Below are 25,545 nucleotides of genomic sequence, written 5' to 3' on the forward strand. Positions count from 1 at the left end.
ACGATGACGACTTTTATGATGATCCACTACAACTTACTGAGTAGTATATATTTTCTCTCCCTTATGATTTTCTTAATAACGTTTATTATAAAAATAACACATATAACACAGAATATATGTGTTAATTGACTGTTTATATTATTGATAAAGATTCTGGTCAAAAGTAAGTTGTTAGTAATTAAGTTTTGCCAAAGTCAAAAGTTATTTGCAGGTTTTTTATTGCACACAGAGAGGGCACCTCTAACCCCCTTGTTCAATTATCATTATTTGTACCTGAAAATTGCTAAGAGGTTAGATGGTAAATGTCCTCAACACAAAAATATCCGTAAGTATATTGTATAATTAATTAGTTTGATTTAATAATTTCACAATGTATACACATATCAGTACATGTTGTACATCATAAATACACAGTTTTATTTGGCAATTATACCTTAAGCTGAAAAAATCACCATTCACTATTTTTGTCATTTAAATGTGTTGTAAATTTAATGCAAATATGTAAATGTGAATTGAATTTAAAAAGGAATAGGAAAGACAACCTCAGAATTTTTTAAATTGTATAAATTTGGCATCTGGAAATTTTTTTAAAAGAATAAGAACAGTAAAATATATTACCTCCTTTATTCCTTTTCTCGTGTTCTTCCCCTCTTAATGATGATCTGAATTTCTTACCTATTTTATCTTCATTCTATCTGAATAACTTCTTTTAAGATATCTTGCAGGAGAGGTCTGTTGAAATCAATTTTTTTCAATATTTGTTTCTGAATATGGCATTTATTTTTCACTTTTGAAGTATAATTTATCTGAATACAGAATGCTAGGTTTGTGGGAGGGAGATTCTTTAAACATTTTAAATATTTCACTCTGATTTTTCTTGTTTATATGGTTTCTGATGAGAAGTCCAATCTAATTCTTATTGTTGCTCATCTAGGTATGGCATTTTAATCTCTAATTTCTTTTAATTACAAAATTAATACATAGTAATTTAATCTACTATTCTATAATCTCTTTCCTATTTTCCCCATAGGATTTTCCTTTAAGGTTGTCCTGTAGTTCTTTTCTTTAGTTATTAAACCAATAACTATTGTTTTAATGATCATAACTGTATGCTTTCATTTACACTTAGTAATTAAACATTCTGCTCATAACCCTCCCATTTCTCATATGATACCTTTTATTAAAATATGTATACTATTTGGCTAATTTCACTTACTTATTCTGGAAAATAAACTTTAATATGAATCTGGTGTATTGCAAAATATGACATTTAAATTATAACTAAAAAAATTTTAAAATGTTAGCATCTTTACAATATTGATTCTACTCATCCAGAACGATAAATATATTTGTAGGTAATGAAGCCTATTATTTGCCTGTTGGAGGAGTTTGTATTTTCCTTATACAGATCCAAAAATGTTTATAATACATTTATTTCTTGCTGTCCAACTTTTTTTAGCCTTTCTTGTACATAGGTTACTTTTACATTGTCATTTCTGATTATTACTTATGTATAGGAAATCAAATAATTTTGTTATATACTTGTTTTTTCCCTGCACACCAGTTCTCATCATTTATTTTTTCTTCTCTAAGATTTTCCAAGTGATTAATTACATAATCTATGTTTTTGAAACATAAACATTAAAATCATCCCACATTTTCAAATTGTCATAAGAAATACTTTCCTGGACATTACAATACAGACTAAGTCCAACAGAATGCTACATTGATTGCTTTGTTTAAATTCACCCATACCCAGTCTAGGCTATTAGAAGTAGGTTATTCCCCACTGCTCTAGGATCTAGATAGGCCCTTCTGTGAATTTACTCTAGGATCATCCAAAGCTGCTCCAGCTCTGAGACATGAAAACACTAGAAACGTTTTGCTAAAAATAATGACAATTATAAGTACTATGCTCATCTTTGTTATTAAAACAAATTATTCAAATAATTTATATATGATGTTTTGTTAGGAAGTTTAAAAAATGAATTATTGGGGGAAATGGGGGAGGGACGCGGGAGTGGGGAGTTGGGGAGAGATAGTATGGGGAGAAATGCCAGATACAGGTGAGGGGGAAGAAAGCAGCAAATCACACTGCCATGTGTGTACCTATGCAACAATCTTGCATGTTCTTCACATGTACCCCAAAACCTAAAATGCAATTAAAAAAAGTCCAAAAAATAAATAAAAAATGAATTATTATGATTGATACAAATGAATTTGTCAGACATGAAGTCATGTTGTACTTATTTAAACATATATTTTCTTATGTGGCTTTCAGTTGACAAAACTTTTCATCTCTTGTTTCCTTTGCCACTCTCTGAAGTAACAATACAGTTCTTGGGTCTGTTGCAAAGATTTCCAGGCATAATTAAAGTTTAGCACAGTTTCCGAAAAGTGCATTAATACTTGGTACATGTTTATCTTAATAATTATTTTTGTTAACGTTTACTCTTGCTTTCAATAACGCCCAGTGCAGGCATTATATCCTGTGTATAGACAGAGAAAATTGATGATTTGCTACGCTAAGTGAGTTGGTTAGGGCTGCACAGCATTTGCTTTTATTTTTTGTAAATGTCGTTTTTGTCTGTTAATTTTATTTCATTGAAAATTATGCCAGCTCACTAAAGTGAAACATTTCAAAGATGGGTGAAGGAAAATGGCATGATTCACTCTACATTATATTCATTCTTCCTTTTGCCTTAAGCAATGCTAACAGTATGGGGCATATACTTCCCAACTGCATTCCATGATTAATTTCTAACAAATTAATCAAGTACATATAATAAGGCATTTTAGGTCGCTGATTGTAAAAAAGAAAAAACAAACAAACAGGAATTTGGGATTTTCTTTGTAAATGTATCAACATCTTATTTTTCCTGAAGTGCTGGAGATGCAATGCAAACATTCATTGCAAATGAACAATGGAAGTTTTTGAATTTAAGAGTTAATATTGTATTGTAATTTACTAAAAGAGATTGTCAGCATTTGGATGTGTGTGTTGACTTACAGCAAATGCTGAATATGTCCAATATTGTTTAAGAATGCATTCTTTTTTCTACAGTTCCTTCATCAGCTATTAAGTCAGTCTCTCGTTTTAATTAGTGTACTTTTATATTTAATAATGAGTATGAATAGATAGCTAATCTTTGTTTTTGAGGTTTCTCTTGAATATCCTGATCTACAACATTTTCTTACAGCTCAGTTCTAGCCAGAGTGCTTCAAATATTTAGGCAGAAAAGGCACATGAGAAATTTTATCCAACAACTTAAAAGTATGGTGTATAATTTGCAAATATTTTCTAGCATTTTGTAGGTTGTCTCTTAATGTTGTTAATTGTTTCTTTAGCTGTACTCTAGCCTTTTAGCTTTTTAGCTTTTCTTTTTTCTTTTTTTTTTTTTTTTCACCCTGAGGCCTGTCTCTGTTGTGCTGGGTCATTAAGTGGAGCCTCCAATTAATGTTTTGTTCTGATGTTCAGTGTTGGACATCATGGTCTGTGAAACGGGGTCCCTGATTTCTATCTATCCTTCTTGGCATGCCATGCATGACGCGAACAGTGGTGAGACATTTGATTGTTTCCAGTTGAGTGACAGGTTTTACTGAGAAGGTCTGTAGTACGTATGTTGTGTCCACACAGGCTAAGACATATCTTTTCCCTCCACACTGGGTCAGAGGACCAATAATTGGCTTGCCAGTTCCCCACAGGTTGTATGGCTCCATGTTTGTGACCTACTGTGAAGGGAACATTTCTAGGTTGCAGCCTTGAAAAGTTCTCACAGTTCTGAAGAGCCGACAAATCATTTTCTTAGCAGATAGGAATGGCTGATGCTTTTGCTATGGCTCACCTGTGGCTGCCCCCCGGTGGCCATTCTTACGATGTTCCCATATGACAGCCTCTTCTGACGGACTCAAAGCAAATTGCCCAAACATGAGTAAGGGAGTCTACCTCTTGATTTCCAGGAGGGGACTTGGGGCTATGTGTGCATTCATATGGTACATTGTAAGATGGACATTCCTCTCTTGTAATCTGATGTGGATGTCTTGCCACATGGACATTTCCCAAAAGGCTTGCCTCAGTCCTGCCAACTGTCTGCAGCCCATTGATTGATCCACACAGTAAGACCTCTGTATGTACCCCAACTATCTTTGCAAATGACTAGTGGCCAAGGCTCATGGGTGATGAGTATCCAAATTGCCCATAGCTTGTCCCATTTACTGTTTGGTTATAATCTTCTTTCTGTCCACATGATTAGTATCCATTTGCGCAATGACTGCTGACCATTGGTGTTGAGTGCCTTTGCTAGACCCATCAGTGTACCAGGCCCTCGAAGGAGTCATTAGGGCCCCCTCATATACGGTAACTCCTCTCCAATATCAAACTCCTCTACTTGTTCAAAGTTGATGGGTATGAGCACGTCCTGTAGTGCCTGGCTTAAAGGACTAGTGGACAGGACACACCTCTGTTGTAGATAGGCATGCCATTTTTGCAGGGTGTGTGATTGTACTACTCTGGTGTGCTTGTCTAAGAGATATTATATTCATCCTTTTATGGAATAGACAGTTTTTACCCTGACAGCCTGCTTTCTGGTGATGGCTTCTAATTGTTCCAATGCCGTATATACATGGTAAATAGCTGTTGTTCTAGGATTGTATAGCAGGATTCTGTCCCCTTCCATCATTGAGATGAAAATCCTACAGATGCCATACCCATTGGTTGCTTTTGCCATAAACTTCAATTCATCATTCTGATATCTCCAGTGACTTCCAATACAAAAGAGTAGCCGGGAGCGCTGGCTCAAGCCTGTAATCCCAGCACTTTGGGAAGCCAAGGCAGGTGGATCGCGAGGTCAAGAGATCGAGACCATCCAGGTCAACATGGTGAAACCCCGTCTCTACTAAAATACAAAAAAAAATAGCTGGGCATGGTGGCGTGTGCCTGTAATCCCAGCTACTCAGGAGGCTGAGGCAGGAGAATTGCCTGAACCCAGGAGGCGCAGGTTGTGGTGAGCCGAGATAGCGCCATTGCACTCCAGCCTGGGTAACAAGAGCGAAACTCCGTCTCAAAAAAAAAAAAAAAAAGAGTGCTAGAATGGGCTCCTCATGCTTGGGCTTGCTTCACTAATGTTTTTGCTTTGCCAAATGTTCTTATTCCACATGTGTCTCATCCCACATTTTACCTACCTTTATTAGGATATGTAATAGGCAGAACGTTTGTGCAAAATGAGGAATGAATATCCTTCAGTAGCCCAATGAACCCAGGAAAACTTGGAGTTGTTTTATTGTCTGGGGAACAGGCTGCTGTGCTATGTTATCAATGACAGCTCTGAGTAGGTTTCATGTCTTCCCCAACCCTGTAACTCAGAAGTTTGATAGCTGCACCAGGCCCCTCTCTCTTTTCGGGGTTGATTTTCCATTCTCTGACCCTTAGATCATCCGAGATGGTTTTTAAGCCAGTCTCCAGAACTGTAAAAAAATCTAGGGTTAATATGTTATGATTAGTATAGTAAAACAGGGAGACCAAGGCAGGCAAAGTCTAGACAGGTCCTGTGCACCCAAACTGTGACAGGTGGTGGAGCTGTGCAGCTATCCTTATGGTAACACCTGGAAAGTCCATCGTTGGCCCTCCTAAGTGAAGACAAGCTGGTCTAGAGAATCTATAGCAAAAGGAATAATGAAAAAGGAATTAGTCAACTCAGTCATGGCATGGATATTTCACAGCTTAAGGATCACTTGATTTAGTAGTTCAGTAATATTGGGTACAACTGCATGTACAGGGGTACCAATCTGTTTAGCTTACAGTAGTCTCTCATCATTCTCTAGGTGCCAGTTGGCTTCTTCACAGGCCAGAAAGATCTGTTACAGGGGCTCTTTGCCAACCTGACTATTTGTACCTTATGCAATTTCTCAATTGGGTGGTTTGAGAGTGTATACATCCATCCTCACATTGCTATAAAGAACTACCTGAGAGTGGGTAATTTATAAAGAAGAGGTTTGATTGACTCATGGTTCCACAGGCTGTATGGGAAGCACGGCTGAGGAGGACTCAAGAAACTTACAATTATGGCAGAAGGCAAAGGAAAAGCAGGCACAATCTTCACATGGCTAAACAGGAGAGACAGAGCGAAGGGGGAAGTGCCACACACTTTAAAACCATCATATCTAGTAATAACTCACTCACAATCACAAGCACTGCAAGGGAGAAATCTACCCAGATAATCCAATGACTTCCCACCAGGTCCCTCCCCAACATTGGGAATTACAATTCAACATGAGGCTTGGGTGGGAAAACAGAGCCAAACCATATTACAGAGTGTCCGCCAGCAGATAGTATTGTTTCATGTTTATTACCTGCCTGGGTTGGGTCAAGGGTACAGGCACCCATTTGACATATCTTCTTTTCATTCCTTGGTTACTTTCTGGACTTGGTCCTTGTTTTTATCCAGTTCACTGAGGTCCACCAATATTTCCCTGGTATCATAGATTGTATTTCCCTTTAACAGGCTAAGAAATGTGACCAATGCCCCATATCATAATCCTTTTTAAATTGGAAATGACTGAGACATTCAATCAGTACCTAACATAATTTTAAGATTTTTTAAATACGCAAAAGGCTTACCTGCAAGTATTTCTATCATTTACATTTACTCAATTTATTTTTGGCAGTTTATCTAGTTTACTCATGAGTGCCAAGACACTAGATAAAGCTAACCATTATTCCAACTTTTTCTTTTTTTAAAACATTTTCATAGCCTGAGAATATCATGTGTTAACCTAAGCAAGAAACTTAAAGTTAAGCACATAGGCATTTTTGCTGATAACTCAAAAAATTTAGCTGTATTCATTAAATTAACAATATTAAATTAGTTTTACTCATCCAAAAATCACAAAAAGATCCCTCTGTTTTTGGCTCATCTTATGGTTTTAAAACCTTCAGGTAAAATTCTGACACATTAAAATACCTACCAGAGGTGAATATAAAGCTTATCTAGTTAGCAAACCTAGACAAAAATATAGACCGACATGCCAGCAGTATCTCAATTTTTATTTTACCAATAATTTTTAATCCAGTTTATGTGCTGAAAATTACTAAATTCATATGAACCTGAAAATCACTTGAAATTATTTGTCTATGTCCTTACCACCCTGAACCCAGCCAATTTCATCTGAAATGATTTAATTTATGAGTATTCATTTATTTATAAGTCAATTTGGTAGTATGCTAGACATTCCATAACATAATATATGGACATAAATATAAACACATTTAAACATGTATATATACATGGACACAAAGATCCAACAGGTTTTACCTCAGAACTTGAGCCATGAAACAGCATTACAAACTCATTGTTTTACAAAAAAAGCATCTAAGTAATTTATTACAAAATTTAGACCTTGTTCATATGGCTACTTTGTTTTCCCTGATAGGTAATCTAGTGAAGACTGTGCATTAGAATTTGGCCTAAGCAGTTTCCATAGTAATTTAATTATTTAAAAAGCCTCTTTTTACCTTTTTTACATCAGGTCCAAATGAGTTACCAATGTTTACAATGTAGCTAGAACTGACTGAAATGGATAACAAAAACAAAATCTCCAAGTAACCTTGAATTGGCAAGATCATAGACATTGAGTTTTATCTCAATATCAGTAGCTTAATTACAGTAGATTCAAAGCAGGCAAAAACAGAAAGTAGAAACATAAATAGAGAGTGTTAGAAGATTCTACTTAACTCTATAGTTGCAGGTTAACAATTTGAGCTCTGAATTTTTCGTGTTGTAATTTTATCATGAGTTTTAAAATGTGCAGAAGAAGGGTCCATAGTATATAACCAGTTGAAGGCCTAGAAAAACTGCCATACCTTTTAACTGCTGCAGGAGTTTCTACCCTTCCTCCCTGTCCTGTTATAATGATTTCCCCGTAACCAGCCTTATTGCAATAATAGTGTGTTTGCTATCCTTATCATACTTTAATATCTTATCTTATTGCAATATGTACTCAGTTGCCACCAGTGTTTTCCAAGCATCCTTGTACCCATGCAGTGGCCAACACAGGTTGAACAGCTTTGAGCAGAGCTGCTCACCCCATATGTATGTGGCTGACCACCCTGGGATTTTACCCTGCAGATGCCTTCTCCTGACTCATCCTTTGGTCTCTTGGATCCTGTTCGTGATTCCAATTGTTATGAGAGTAATTTAGACTGTAACATACCCCCAGCCCCAAGCTGTGAAGGTGCCAAGAAACTAAAGAATGATAGACAAGTCTAGCTTGGCAAGTATATGAGCTTAAGATTTGCATCCAGAGTACTCCTGGGCAGCAACAAGACAGTTCTAGAGATCTGTGCCACCCCCTGTCTCTAAACTGCTTTTAAGTTATTTTCCTGGCTCTTTGCCTCCTGTATTTGAGCGACGAGACTGTTTTTGCAGTAGGTTCCTAGATGCTCTTTAGGATTTTGGGATTCTCTGGAACACCTGCTCCTCTGATGGGCACCATGGCCTTAACTCACCATCCAGACTTCAGGGATCACGCAGCAGGCATACACCCTTAAGTAACCTGGTGAGGGACCGCTCACACTACAACTTCAGTGATCTCCTGATCCAGGACTGAGACCTTAGGAAGAAAATCATCTCTCCTTGTTTTCTTCTCCTCCCACAGCTTGAAGCTCCGGAATACCTCTCACCAGGCTTCTCTGAATCCTCTTCACCAGATGTGTGACATAGCCTGCTGTTATGCTGCAACACTACTTCTTTACAAGAATGTCAATCTCCTCACGCAGGCACTTATTCTTCTGGAAATCAACGCCCAGGCAGATGTACTACTTTACAATAACAACCCAGGCTGCCTTCTTCATGGTGCACATGGCAGCCCTCACTGGCAGGTCCTTAGTAAAAGAGCTACTGCAATGAACATGGGAGTGTAGATGTCTCTCAACATACTGATTTCATTTCCTTCAAATATATACCCAGAAGTAGGATGGCTGGATTATTTGTTGGTTCTGTTTTTAACAAAAAATCATTGCCTATGTCAATGTCAGGAAGCTTTCCCTATGTTTTCTTCTAGTTATTTTACAGTTTCAAGACTTACCATTAGATCTTTAATCTTTTGGAGTTGATTGTTTTATTTGTTGTTGTTGTTTTTTAATTGCTGAGAGTATTCCACGGTATGAATGTAGCATAGCTTCTTCATAGATTCACCCATTGAAGGACTTTGGGCTTATTTCCACTTGTTGGCAATTACAAAAAAATACTACTATGCACATTTATATCCAGGTTTTTGTGTCAATACAAATTTTCAATTTCCTGTGATCAAAGCCTAAGAATGTAATTGTTTGGTCATGTGGTAAGTAGATGTTTAATTGTGTAAGAAAGGACCACTATCTTCACCATAGTGGCTATACCCTTTTAATACCCACCAGCCAATCAATGTATGAGTGATTCAGTTTCTTCACATCCTTGCCAGTATTCAATGTTATGACTATATTTTTACATTAGGCATTCCAATACGTGTGTAGTGATATCTCATTGTGATTTTAATTTGTATTTCCCTGATGACTAATAACCTTAAATATGTTTTCATGTATATTTTTTACCCTTATGTATCCTCTTCAGTAAATTGTCTGTTCATGTCCTCTGCCTATATTATAATTGGATTATTTTTATGAGTTTTAAAAATCCTTTATACATTCTATATATTATTCCTTTGTTGAATATAGGATTTGTAACCGTAACTTGTCTTTTTACCCTTTTCATAGAGTCTTTCATAGAACGAAGGTTTATAATTTTGATGTGGTTTTATTTATCACTTTTCTTTTTATGAATCTTGTTTGCAATGTTAAGTCTAAGAATTATTTGCCAAGTCCTGGATCCCAAAGATTTTCTTCTATGTTTTATTTTCCTAAACTACTACATTTTACATAATTCTGTGGTAGATTTTGAGTTAATTTGTGCATAAGAAGTGAAGATTAGATCAAAATCTGTTTTTTTTCCTATAAATGTACAATTTCTTCAACATCATTTGTTGAAAAGGTTATCCTTCTTCCATTTAATTGCCTTTGCAATTTTGTCAAAATATTAGTTGAACATAGTTTGGTCTATTTCTGTGTTCTCTAATCCATTCTATTCACCTACGTGTCTATCCAACCAGCAATACCGTGCTGTCTTATTTGTACTAGGTACATAATAAGTCAAAACTGGATTAAGAGATTCCTCCAACTGTACTCTTTTTCAATATTCCTTCCTTCCTTCCTTCCTTTCTTTTCTTTCTTTCTTTCTCTTTCTTTCTCTTTCTCTCTCTCTCTCTCTCTCTCTCTGTCTCTGTCTCTCTCTCTCTCTCTCTCTGTCTCTTTTGAGACAAGGTCTCAACATTTTGCCCAGGATGTTCTTGAACTCCTGGGCTCAAGTGACTCCCCACCTTGGCCTTCCAAAGTGCTGGGACTACAAGCATGATTCATTGTGCTCAGCCTCAAAACAAAAACAAAAACAAAACAAAACAAAACAAAAAAAATTAAGGTATTTTTAGTACTTATGTCTTTCCATATAAGTTTCTAAATAATCACCTCTCTCTCTCTCTCTCTCTCTCTCTCTCTCTCTCTCTCTCTATCTCTGTATCTATCTTTCTATGGCTAGAATGTCTAGTACTACATCAAATAAGAGATATGAGAGTACAATAGAAACAATAGTCAATCTTTTACCATTAAGTATGATGTTAGCTGCAGGTATTTGTAGATGAAATTTATCAATTTGAGAAGTTTTTTTTTATTTTTAGTTTTCTGAGATTTATTCACGAATAAGTGTTAGATATAGTCAACTGATTTTTGCATTGATTGATATGATTATATCAATTATATCATTACATCATCAATATCAATTATATCATTTAAATGGTGGATTACATTCATTGATTTTCTAATATGATCTAGTCTTGAATAGATAAAATAAATTGTATTTGTCACGATGTAAAATTATTTTTATCATTTGTTGGATTCTGTTTGCTAATTTTTTAAGTGTTTTTGTATCTACGTTCAGGAGAGATATTAGTTTCAATATTTTTGTGCTCTCTTTGTGTAATGTTGATAACAGGGTGCTAGGCTCATAGAATAAGTTGGAAAGTGTTCCCACAGTTTATTTTTTGCAAGAGATTATATAATATTGACATTATTTTTTTAAGTGGTTGGTAAAAATTTTAGTGATACTATCTGGGCTTGGATATTTCTTTTACAGAATCATTTTGATTACAAATTCAATTTCACTAATGATTATCAGAGGATTTAGATTAACTATTTCATCTTAGTTAAATTTTGTTAGTTTGTGACTGGTCCATTTGTTCTAAGTTGTCAAATGTATGAGTGTAAAATTGTTCAGAGTATTCTCTTATTATCACTGTAATACCTTTAGTGATGACTCTCATTTTATTTCTGATATTAGTGAGTTGTGTCTTCTTGCTTTTGAATTTTGTCAGGCCTAATAAATGTTTGTCAACTGAACTGGTTTCTTGATGAATCAGCTTTTCTTTCAGTGATTTTCTCTGCCGTTTTCCTATTTTTAATAACATTGATATATTTTCCTATCTTCATTACTTACTTCTTTACTTGAGTCTGTTATTTTCTTTTTCCAGTTCTTGAAGTAGAACTAGATTAGAACTTAGATTCTGTATATTTAAGACCTTTTCTCTTTTGTAGTGTAAGCACTTAATGCTATAAATATCACTCTTTGCACAGCTTTATCCGTGTCTCACATATGTTGTAGTGTTGTGTTTACACTTTTGTTCAGTTTTTGATTTTTTAAAATTTCCTTTAAGCCTTCCTCTTTGACCCATGCATTTTTATAAGAGTGTTACTTAATTTCTACATATTTAGAGATGTTTTCCTATTATCCTTTTGTTATATATATTTGATTATATTGTGAACAGAGGATGTGTTATGTATAATCTTATTTTTTTAGAGTGTGTTGATGTTTATTTTATGACCCAAGATATTGTCCATCTTGGTGAATGTTCCATGACCTGCTTTCTATATATGTCAGTTATATTCTGTTTGTAAGTTATATTTTTATAAATTAGTTTTCTGTACTTCATTTTATTGATCTGTTTTCTTTTTGTCATCAATTTGTAGATCATATTTTAGCTATTTTAAAGTGAATTATGTCTTTATTTATTATTATTTATTTTACATATATATTTTTATTGTACTTTAGATTTTGATGTACATGACAGATCATGCAGGATTGTTGCATAGGTACACACATGGCAATGTGGTTTGCTGCCTCCATCCTCCCCATCACCTATATCTGGCATTTCTCCCCATGTTATCCCTTCCCAACCTCCCTGCCCACTGCTGTCTCTCCCCTAGTCCCCCTCAATAGACCCCAGTGTGTGATGCTCCCTCCCTGTGTCCGTGTGTTCTCATTCTTCAACACCTGCCTATGAGTGAGAACATGTGGTGTTTGATTTTCTGTTCTTGTGTCAGTTTGCTGAGAATGATGCTTTCCAGATTCATTCATGTTCCTACAAAGGACATAAACTCATCGCTTTTTATAGCTGCATAGTAGTCCATGGTGTATATGTGCCACATTTTCCTTGTCCAATCTATCATCGATGGGCATCTGGGTTGGTTCCAGGACTTTGCTATTGTAAACAGTGTCACAATGAACATACATGTGCATGTGTCTTTATAATAGAATGATTTATAATCCTCTGGATATGTATTTCTAGGTCCTTGAGGAATCACCATACTATCTTCCACAGTGGTTGAACTAATTTGTACTCCCATCAACAATGTGAAAGTATTCCTATTTCTTGACATCCTCTCCAGCACCTGTTGTCTCCTAATTTTGTCTTTATTTTTAAGGAACTGAGATTGAAAAATTAAGCCACAAATCAATTCATCATAATTAGTAAATTCATTCTAATTTCATTTCATTGCTGCAAATGTTAAAATGTTTCAGAAAAGTATTCATGTATTTCAATATTGAGTCTTTCGATTCCAGATATGTGTATTTACCTTTTTGGAAGACTTGTTTCAAAATCTTTTGAAAATGTAAGTTGGTTATTTTATATGGTAGCTGACCAAATCTTTATAGATATATTATTTATAGATGTCTCATATGTTTTCTCTCTATTGTGAATGCATCCTAACACTGCCTGACTTTTTTATATCTTTAAGGTTTTTGTGTAGGCAAAGTGTCAAATTTTGTTTTTTCTTCCCTCTGTCCAATATAGTGGGATATGTTACGTGTTCTAATAATTTTTTTGAAAGGATAACTAACTTGGATCCTCTATGCCATTGAATTGCAAAAGTAAAATGAAAACTTTGTATCTTTTATGTCTTATGTCATCTTTCAGATAATGAAAGTGATTTTGCAATTACTGCTTCATTCAGTCCTAATGGCATAAAGATACTAATGGTTGATTATGACATTTAAAGAAGATTTTGTATGTTGAGTATTTTGGTTTTGTCCATTATTGTACCAGTTCTCAAAATTCAATATTTTGGTTCAACCATCCCTTCAATCTCACCCATTCTTACCTTAACTATGCTGAGAATGCCAGCATTGTGTTGCATATCCTTCTGCATGACTATCGTACTTGAATAAATGCATATTAACCTCTTCGTTACTTATAGGGAATGGTTTTAATGTCAAAAATGGCATCATGATATATAGAGTTTCTAAAATTGACCTTTCTCACCTAACTGTGCAGCAAAGATCTTCTAGATTTTTAAGGTTTTATAACTTAAAATTTGAGCTTTCAACTCATATGAAATGCATATGGGTATACCACATGAAGTAAAAATGCAAGATATTACTTGCATGTAGGAGTTATCCAACATCAAAAGCTTTCCACCTATATTTAATTCAATTCGACATTGTTTTTAAATTTGTGACTTTCTAATTTCATTTATTAAATGGTGAATATTCTTGACTATTTTAAAAGAATCTTTTACATATCCAAAATAATTTCTCTTATATGAACTTTCAAATTAAATTATCAAATTTCCTCAAGAAGTTCAATTTGGATTTTTGTCCTAGTTGAGCATCACTGATATATAACATTTAATCTTTCTTTTGTATCACTCAGGATATAAATGTTTCTTAATCAAGAAAGCAAGGTCAAGAAAAATCTTTATAGTACGATTTATAGGTAGTTTTCAGATTGTTTCTGTTTTGAATATATTCATTTACCATTATGTTTTAATGCCAAAGATCACATGTGAAGTTACAGATTTTTAGTTTTTGTTAGCCTTGCTTATTGAACTATTTTACAGATTCGCATAGATTGGAAATTCCTAAATTTTCTGGATGATAATATAATTTATGTTTAATGCCTAATGAATTGAAAGCAATAAAAGATGAGACTGTCATAATCAGCCAGCAGTTTAATTAGCTGATGAGGAAAGGTTGACAGCCACCCTTGACTTTGGCTCTGTGCTTCTTTGCCCTAGATACCTCTCTCTTTGTTTTAAGTCTTTCTCTTTTCTTCTCCGCACTGAAAACTGGTTTCTAGGTAATAATGTTGAAGGTACTATGTTGTTAATTCAACCAGAGTGATTATGCTGTCAAAGAATTTCAAATTCAGTAATGACCTCTGGGGATAAAGAATGCTATTTAATACTGGAATGTGAGACTTAGCCAGTAGGCAGTTATTAGGGTGGTATAGTATTTAAGTAGAATTCACCATTTCATCTATCATGTTAAACATAAAGTGAAATGTCATGATGGTCAATTTCATCTGTTCATGTCATTTTATACTGTTCAAAAGTGTTTCCACATATGTTGTCCCTTTTGAGTTTCATGAGAAATCTTTGAGAAATATATTACCTATTTCATGAGGTAATCATAAGTAGTTCTGTGAGAAAGTCTGATAATCCACATCAAGTTACACAACAATTAATAAACACTCATTAAATATTCCATTAGCACTGCAGTCATCTTGATTGTCAATACTAAAGGCATGAAACTAGCCAAGTGCCGTGGCTCATGACCTTAATTCTAACACTTTAGGAGGCTGATGTGGGAGGATCACTGGAGGTCAGAAGTCCAGGCCCAGCAAGAAACGTTAGGGAGATTCCAACTCTACAAAAAATAAAAACAAATTAGCGGAATGTAATGGTGTGTGTCTATAGTCCCAGCTACTTGAGAGGTAGAGGTGGGAGGTTTACTTGAGCCCAGGATTTTGAGTCTGCAGTGAGCTAAAATCACACTACTGCACTCCAGCCTGGGTGAGAGAGACCCTGTCTCTATAAATTAAATAAATAATTAATACTAAAGGCATGAGAATTTTATTGCTTTAAATTATTTCTACAGATTTTTTTTTTTTTCGAGACAGAGTTTCACTCTTGTTACCCAGGCTAGAGTGCACAATCTTGGCTCACTGCAACCTCCGCTTCCTGGATTCAAGTAATTTTCCTCCCTCAGCCTCCTGAGTAGCTGGGACTACGGACTACAGGTGTGCACCACCGTGTCCAGCTAATTTTTTTTTTTTTTTTTTTTTTTTTTTGAGATGGAGTTTCGCTTGTTACCCACGCTGGAGTGCAATGGCGCGATCTCAGCTCACTGCAACCTCCGTCTCCTGGATTCAAGCAATTCTCCTGCCTCAGCCTCCCAAGTAGCTGGGACTACAGGTCTACGCCACCATGCCCAGCTAGTTTTTGTATTTTTAGTAGAGACGGGGTTTCACCATGTTGACCAGGATGGTCTACAGATGTATTTTAACATCACTTTCTCACATCCCTCAATGAGATTCCATTGAAGTATTTAATATAGTTAACTTGCATGTAGTACTCATTCTTCAAAGTTAGATTCATGTATGTATACATAATTATTTAAATCACTTATAAAAATTCCCACATAAAAATATGTGATTTCTTTCATATATATTCTGGAAACATATTGATATATCTATTCCTAAGCATTTATATATATTTTTTTCCTGTTGTGAAGATATTCTTGATTTGATCAATTTAAATATATATATATATCAAAACTACATGTTTTTTAAAAAGTATTTCCACAAGGCTTGTAATGAAAACTATAGTATCATTTTGAAGCATTCCTTCTTACACTGATCCTTCTTCCCTAGATGAAAGCACTTTTCCAGTGTTGCTTTGGGAATTTGTATCCATTTTTTAGAAAAATATGTTTCTACTGTTACTGTTTTTAAATTCTAAAGGGCCACTATTGACTTTTGCTATGATAGAATATAAGTTTCTCTCTCTCTGTCTCTCTGTCTCTGTCTCTCTCTGTCTCTCTCTCTCTCTCTCTTCCTCCCTCCATCTCTCTCTCCCTCCCTTTCTTTCTCTCTTCCTCTCTTTCTCTTCTTCTTTCTCTCTCTCTCTCTCACACACACACAGCACCACCACCATCAAAACAATCCTCATTACATGTCCTTTTCCTCATCTCATCCAGCAATTATAATTATATTTTTTAGTTATAACAATAGTAAGTGAGTGGTTCATCTATTAGAGTAATGCAAACATTGTTCAAAGCAAAACCAAGTGATATACTTTGATTATATTTCCTTTTTTATAGGGCTTGTACTTGTTTTCCCCCTCACAGTTAATAATTGTCTTGCTATAGTTTTCTATGTATCTATCATTAATTTATCCCATATTCTCAATAGAGACATAAATCTCCTTACAATACTTTCAAAAATATCAATCCATTTTTCATTTAAAACTTTTTCTGGGAAACATCACTTCTGAGGTTCTTTGTCACTGTACTCTAACCTTGTATATTGCCCTCTGGGCTTATTGCTCATGGGAGAATATGAGGTTGTATGGCTTACAGTCAGTCTCCTAACTCATGTATGGAGATTTAGCAAATATTCTTGTGTTTAGCCCTGCCTTCACCATCATTGTCACAAGTATCTGATATTTCCCATTCCTTGGGAATTTTTATATTTAAGGATTTCCAAACCTGCCTGGTTCTGGGATTCCCCACTGACAGATTTCTGTAGGGCTTTCTCTCTCTGCTCAATCATTTCCTGGTCACTTGTCAAAATTTCTGCCTCCAAAATGTTATTCCTAAGCCTTCTCTTCCTTTATCTTGCAAGTAGATGCTTTTAAAAATTCTCATTGTTGCGTTTCATTGCAATTGAGTAGGGAATTATGGCAAAGAGATGTGATCTAGCTAATAAGTATTACCTGAAGAACCAGTATTGTTTATTTAAGAGAATCATTGATGTTACATAGAGAAGTCATCACTTTTTTTTCGATCTTTTTCACTCTGCCCTGTCTGCTGAAGAAACTAAAATAGTATGATATTTTCTGGTTGATTTTCTTATTTTAGAATATAAATACACACACACACACACACACACACACACACACACACACAGAGAGAGAGAGAGAGAGAGAGAGAGAGATAACCATTTCAAAATTATTAGGCTAGGGATAAAATAGCATTGTAAACAGTAAGTGCTATAACATATCTATGAAGAATATGACAGTATTTTTGAGACTACATACTCCTGATAACAACTCAATCCTTATCTTTTATACCTCAGACACTCATTCTTTTTTCTAGAATTTGGTTTTTCAGGTCAACTATTGACAAGAGACTTTACTGCCTGATCCTGCTCAGTTATCAATGTAGTTACTTGAAACCCAAACACAGATATATTTATTGTTTTATATATATATTAAGAATGGATAGCATTTATTGCACTTCAGGTTCTGAGAATAAGTAGCCATAATTCTTTGTGTATGACATGCTCTCAATATGAGTCCATGACTGCTTCTATGTAATTAGTTATTTAGTTAGTTGTTTTAAATAATTAAGAAATAGTCACAAACCTATCACCGAAAACAAAATCTAGAAAACAACAGTAATATTAATAATAAAAATAATATGATTATATACAAGCAATCTTCTGCTTTTATTTAATTATCTAGCTAGCTGTTTTAAATAATTAGGAAACACTCACAAGACTATCACTGAAAAGAAAATCTAGGACATCAATAAAAACATTCAAAACCCTATCACTAAAAACAAAAGCTAGGACACCAATAGTGATAATAATAATACAGTAATAATAATAATTATATATAAGCAATCACATATGTATATATATATATATATATATATATATATATATAGCTTATTGTTCATGTATAAAGAGTTTTTCTTGTTTTTTTTCTTATGAGTGAAATCAGTGGGCATATTTTAGACAAAAGTTCAGCTTTAGGACACTATGCTAAACCATTTCCCAAACTCCACTGAGTTATATCACCACCAATCAGTGCATAAAATGCTGTGCATTCACATCTTGGCCGACACTAGATGTCATCAGGCTTTTACGTTGGAGGTAATAAGATAGATTTAGACTGTAACCTATCTTGATGTGCCCTTGGTTGTCTTGATTTGCATTTCCCTGATCACTATGATTGGAATATCTCTTTATAATTTTCTTGTTATTAGTTATTAAGTGTATTCTTTCATTCTCATACTGCTACAATTACCTGAGATGAGTTAACTTTTGAAGAAAAAGACTTAATTGAGCCACAGTTCCACATGTTATACAGGAGAAATAACTGGGGAGGCCTCAGGAAACTTACAATCATGGTGGAGGCAAAGGGGAAGCAAACACATATACACATGGCCAGGAGGAGAGAGTTCAGTGGGGAAGTGCTAGACACGTTTAAACAACCAGATCTCATGAGAACTCACTTATTATCATGAAAACAGCAAGGTGGAAATCTATCTCTAGAATCCAATCACCTCCCACCAGGTCCCTCCCACAACACTGGAGATTTGGATTCAACAGGGGTTCTGGCTAGGAACACAAAGACAAATCATATAGCTAAGCAAATATTTCACATTAAAAATACATTTAGGCTGGGCGTGGTGGCTCAAGCCTGTAATTCCAGCACTTTGGGAGGCTGAGGCAGGTGGATCACGAGGTCAAGAGATCGAGACCATCCCGGTCAACATGGTGAAACCCCGTCTCTACTAAAAATACTAAAAATTAGCTGGGCATGGTGGCGTGTGCCTGTAATCCCAGCTACTCAGGAGGCTGAGGCAGGAGAATTGCATGAACCCAGGAGGCAGAGGTTGCAGTGAGCCGAGATCGCGCCATTGCACTCCAGCCTGGGCAACAAGAGTGAAACTCTTTCCCCCCCCCAAAAAAAAATACATTTACTGCTGGGTGGGGTGGTTCACGCCTGTAATCCCAGCACTTTGGGAGGCCAAGGCAGGTGGACCACGAGAACAGGAGTTCAAGACTAGCCTGGTCAAGATGGTGAAACCCTGTCTCTACTAAAAATACAAAAATTAGCTTGGTGTGGTGGCACGTGCCTGTAATCCCAGCTATTTGGGAGGCAAAGAGAATTGTTTGAACTTGGGAAGGGGAGGTTACAGGGAACTGAGATGGCATCACTGCACCCCAGCCTGGGTGACAGAGTGAGACTCTGTCTCAAAAAATAAATGTTTTATATGTATATACACATATGTGTGTATATATATACACACATATGTATGTATATATACACATATGTAATATACATAATATATATTATAAGTATGTGTAATATATATTATATACATATTTACTGCAGCTTTTTGCCAGATATATTTATGTCAGTTTTTTCGATTCCTGTGTTATTAGCAATTAATCTTTAATTTGATTAGATGCCTTTATTATGAGACTTCTGTTCTACTTTCCTATGTTGCCTGGGCTTACAGCCATCTTCCTGTCCTGCTAGCTATTGTAAAACTGCAAAGCCTTAGGTTACTGAGCCTAGCATAAGCCCTCCCGTCACCCAGTGTTCATTTCCATTTACCCTCCGGTAATCTCCTTTTTATGAATTTGTATCCCTACTTCATTATGAGCTCAGGTCTATATTGAAAAAGTTTTATTTTTATCTCATATTTCTAAGTTTATCAGAGATGGATAGCTTTTTTAGGTCATCTACACCAATGATTCTCAAACTTTCATGTGGATAGAAATCACCTGGGGATCTTGTTAAAATTTCAGATTCTCATTAAGCATATCTGGGAAAGAACCAAAGATTCTAGATTTCTAAAAAGTTCTCAGAGGATACCTCTGCCGCTAATCCGCAAACCATGCTTTGAGTGACAAGTGCCTACCTTGACTATTATAGTGCCGGAAACAAGATTCCCAAATCATTTTTCAGCTTTAGACTGTAAAGAAGATTGTGTAGGTATTTTTCAGCCAAATTCATCCAGGTTGCCCTGAAAGCAACATGAAACCCAAAATTCACTGCACAAATTCTGGTATAAAAATTGCAGTTTCTGAGTTTGGCTTTACTCAAAGATCATACATGCTGGAGTTTTGACCAGTAGTTTGCAAAAAGGAAGCTAACATGTTGTGAGTAAGTGTGTATTGGGCATGAGGTTGAATTTTTGCTATATAAATGGCCTGCATTGCTCTGATACTACAATGTGCCAAAATATTGTGATATGTGTTGGATAATCTGAGCCTCACAACAAATATGGGAGGCAGAGGTAATAACATCCTCTCTCTGCCAAGAGTTTTGTGTGAGAGTTGGATAGGATGAGGCTCATAAAAGCATTTAGTCACAGCTTGAAATGGAAGTAATCGTTCAGAAAAGGTTATTTTTTGTTTCTCTGTTTTGTTATTACTTTGACTATGTGCATGTGTTCCTTTTGTTCTGATCATAAAACTTGAACCTTGCCAGATGCTAAGTGGCATGTATGATGTGACTGACATGTGTGATCTTAATCACAAGCCAACTGGTCTAGATTTGCTTTTCTTATCAAATTGTTTTTCTCTACAACTTTCTATTACAGAAGCAATGCTCCCTCATCCTAATTATCTGAATAGTACAAAAATAGATAAAGAATAATTGAACAATCTCCCCTCATATTGCTTTATTCTCAATCCTTTGACGGAATTCTCAAAAATGCTAACAGCATTTAGATAAACATCTGTGTTTGTTTGGGCTCAAGCAAATATTTATCAACACACATATATTTAAGTCAAGATCATTTCCTGGGTTGTAGCTTTTTATAAACAATGAGATCTACTAAAATAGATTGCTTTACGACTTCCCGTTGGCACATAGCAATACATCATGGGGATCTTATAGGTCAATAGACGTTCTTTGTTTTTTTTGTGTGTGTTAATATTCTCCTGTAATTCCCATGAACGACACTTTGTTGTATGTTGTGAAGTTAGGGTTATATTTTCTAAATGTGCAAATCTCTAATTTTTCCATGTTCACAATATTGTTTCAGTGAAATTTCTGTCAAATTTGGAGCCAATACTAGGTTTAAAAAATAATGTTTTGTTACAGTGCCATTTAGAATCTGACATGACAAATGCTCCTTCTGGATTTTCTCTTGTACTATATTTCTTTAATAATAAAACCTTTTTATTTTTAAGAAAAATGTAACAACATTTTTCAAATTATCAAACAAAAAAAGGTCACATTTAATGTGATATGTACAGTTTGATTTGTTTCAAAGAAATCAAAAACTAGGATCACTGGAAAGGTAGTAGATGGAGTATAAAAGAAATATTTAACCATGAGTTGACTATCATTACAGCTGGGTGGTGGTTAAACTATTGATTCTATTTTCACATCAGTTGAAGACATACAGGAGGCCAACAAACATGAAAAAATGCTCATCATCACTGGTCATCAGAGAAATGCAAATCCAAACCACATTGAGATACCATCTCACACCAATTAGAATGGCGATCATTAAAAAATCGGGAAACAACAGATGCTGGAGAGGATGTGGAGAAATAGGAACACTTTTACACTGTTGGTGGGAATATAAATTAATTCAACCATTGTGGAAGACAGTGTGGCGATTCCTCAAGGACCTAAAAATAGAAATCCCATTTGACCCAGCAATCCCATTACTGGGTATATATCCAAAGGATTATAAATCATTCTACTACAAGGACACGTGCACACGAATGTTCATTGCAGCACTGTTTACAATAGCAAAGACCTGGAACCAACCCAAATGCCCAACGATGATAGACTGGATAGGGAAAATGTGGTACATATACACCACGGAATATTACGCAGCCATCAAAAACGATGAGTTCACGTCCTTTGTAGGGACATGGATGAACCTGGAAACAATAATTCTCAGCAAACTGACACAAGAACAGAAAATCAAACACCGTATATTCTCACTCATAGGTGGGTGTTGAACAATGAGAACACATGGACACAGGGAGGGGAGCACTACACACTGGGGTCCGTTGGGGGGAAATGGGGGAGGGGCGGGGGTGTGGGGAGGTGGGAAGAGATAGCATGGGGAGAAATGACAGATACAGGTGAGGGGACGGAAGGCAGCAAACCACACTGCCAAGTGTGTACCTATGCAACAATCTTGCATGTTCATCACATGTACCCCAAAACCTAAAATGCAATAAAAAAAAAAATTAAAACATGTAGATTTGACTTCTGTGCTCCACTTTTTTAAAAAAATGTCACTTTGGAGTTTCTAATGAGTAAAAAATGTAAATGGGTTTGATAAAAACTGACATCTTCACAATATGCAGTCTTCTAGAATGAACGGAACATACCTTTCAGGAAATGTTTGTGGAACAAGCAACTTTATGTATTTCTAGAATAACTTATCCATTTTATTTCAGATATTTTAGCCTTATTCTTTTTGTCAATGGTTTGTTTTTCAATTAATTAATACTAGTCTAATGTAAACAACAACAACAAAAAAAAACCTAACAATTTGTACATACTCTTACTGAATGCCCACCGTACTTTTCCTATCTTGATACTTATCAGGTACTTTTAGGTATGTAATCCTATTAACCGTGTTAATGATGGAACATGGAATCCAAGGTTAAAAACAGAAGTCTTAAGTATTGACCAGTTGCATCACTGCCAAGTAGAACAAATCAAGTAGAGCAATTTTTTTTCTACGCCCCCTACTGACTTCCACCCAGCGATCTATACTATGGGATCCTGTCTTGCAGGTAGAAAATACAAAGAGAAAGGCTCAACCAGAGATGCAATAACAGCTATAGAAAACTAAAATTCATTACTGACCCTGGGATACAAAAATCATGATTTATGATTGGAGACTGAGAAATGTATGCAAACTTAGCCAGCAGGCAGATTTATTCATAGAATCAAAATCTGGTATGGAAGCTTCTATATCCTAAATCAGATGCCAATATCTTATCTATGAATGGATTTTCTTGGGCATAGATTCAAAAGTTCCGATAATATAATCTCTTCTGTTTGTTTCCTTAAAAAATATTTTTACTTACATTACTTCCCTTGATCCTCAAGATAAATCCCTTGAGAGAAGAGAAATAAAAGTATGTATTTGGTAGGATCACACAGGAAATAGTTCAGCAAAGTGTCTGATACATTGTTAAAAACTTAGTATACATTGACTAATGTTATTATTATTACTAATATTTTGCCTTATCATATCCTTGCCAAAGGTGAGAAAACTTCAGATTTGAGAATGTTTAGTAATTTTTTCAAGACCCACACAATGTGAGCAGCCCAAATTAAAGGATTTTTGTTGTTTCTCTTTGTGTATGTGTGTGTATGTTTGAGATGGGGTCTCAGTCTGTTGCCCAGGCTGGAGTGTGGTGGCATAATCACAGCTCACAATAGCCTTGATCTCCTGGGTTCAAGTGATCCTTCCACCTCAGCTTCCCAAGTAGCTGGGACTATAGACATGCACCACCATGCCTAATTTTTTTTTTTTTTTTTTTTTTTTTTGTAGAGATGGGGTCTCCCTATGTTGTTTAGGCTGGTCTCAAACTCCTGGGCTCAAGGGAGCCTCCTGCCTCAGCCTCCCAAAATGTTAGCATTACAGGCGTAAGCCACCACACCTGGATAAAGTTATTTTTATTTAGATGTCTTCATCAGTATTTTAAAATATCAAAATAATACTTTGTCATGCTAGATAGGGAAATAATGCAAATATTAATTTTAAAAGTTTCTAATTTTCCTTTACTTGTTTCATTCTTACCTCCCTCCTTATCAGTAGCAAATGCCCGATGCTCTATTTTCTGTGCACAATGAACATATATAAGTGCACAAACACATATAAAGCAGAGTTAGGGTTTTCATTTGTTTAAAAATTGAATTATTCTATTTACATTTTTTCTGCACTTTGCCCAATACAGGTAGATGTATGCTGTCTGCCCTTTTCCTAATACAGACAGATACAACTTTCTGCATCAAACTCCATGGTTTATGATTTAATGTTTAATCGTTTAATTAACATGTAAAGTATTTAGTACAATATGGAAAGTAACTGAAGAACTTGTACATTTTCCACACGTGTTCATGTTGGTTGTTATCATTTGAGTTGCTGATTCTGCTTCATTGAATACTCATTCAATTTTTTGAGAATGACATAGCCTTCTCTGTGCTCTTTTCTTGAAGCTTTTCTTAAAAATCCTCAACAATTTATTCATGCAGAGGAATTTTCACATCATCTATTTGATTTCTCCCCTCCCCATGGAATTTTAATGTAATTTAGAATATTGAATCATCCCAGTAATGATCATAATAATATATTCATTTATTTGGATTGCTTTTTATATCCCTTATAAAATATTTGTTGTATTAATCCATTCTCACACTGCTATAAAGAACTGCCTGAGACTGGGTAATTTGTGAAAAAAAAGTGTTTTAGTTGACTCACAGTTGTGCATGGCTGGGGAGGCTTCAGAAAACTTATAATCATGGCAGTAGGCAAAGGAGAAGCAAGTACCTTCTTCACAAGGTGGCAGGAGAGAGACAGAGAGAGCAGGTGAAACTGCTACTGTTAAACCATTAGATCTCCTGAGAACTCTCTCACTATTGTGAGAAGACAACAGGGGAAACCGCCTTCATGATTGAATCACCTCCTATCAGGTATCTCCCCAACACCTGGGGATTACAATTCGAGATTTGGGTTGGGATACTGAGCTAAGCCATATCATTTATATTTCTTTCCATAGGTCCTCCAAAATTATTGCTAAATTTTTCTCTGAGACATTATAAATTTTGTTTCCATTATGAGTTGGTTCATTAGCTAATATGCATTTTGAAATAAATACTGCTAAATATTGGGAGTGTTTAATATTTCTATTTAGCTAATAATGTATTATTTATCATTTGATTCTAGGTGTATGATAATATAGCATGTTTAATAACTCATGAATGTAAACTGTCATGAAACACTCATTATTATCTCTGTGTACTGTGCATGCCCATATGTAAGAAATTATCCAATATGTTTACCTTTATTTAACATCCGTAAAATCTGTGTCCTCATTTGCATGGTTATATGGATTTAGATTTTGCTCTCTGCTGTTCCAGAGTTCCTTGGACAGCTTCCTGAAATTCAGCTCACTAAACATATACGTATATAGACACTACACACACACACACACACACACACACACACACACACACACACACATATATATATATATAGTGAGAGACTGAATGATTGATTGATTGATTAATTTTGAGAAATTGACTCATGATTGTTCAGACTAACAAGGCCAAATCTAAATTATGTAGAACAGGCTAGCAGACTGGACACTCAGAAAAGAGTTATTGCAGTCTTGTGC

The sequence above is a fragment of the Saimiri boliviensis genome, chromosome X (genome assembly GCF_048565385.1).
Source record: "Saimiri boliviensis isolate mSaiBol1 chromosome X, mSaiBol1.pri, whole genome shotgun sequence".
Lineage (NCBI taxonomy): Eukaryota > Metazoa > Chordata > Mammalia > Primates > Cebidae > Saimiri > Saimiri boliviensis.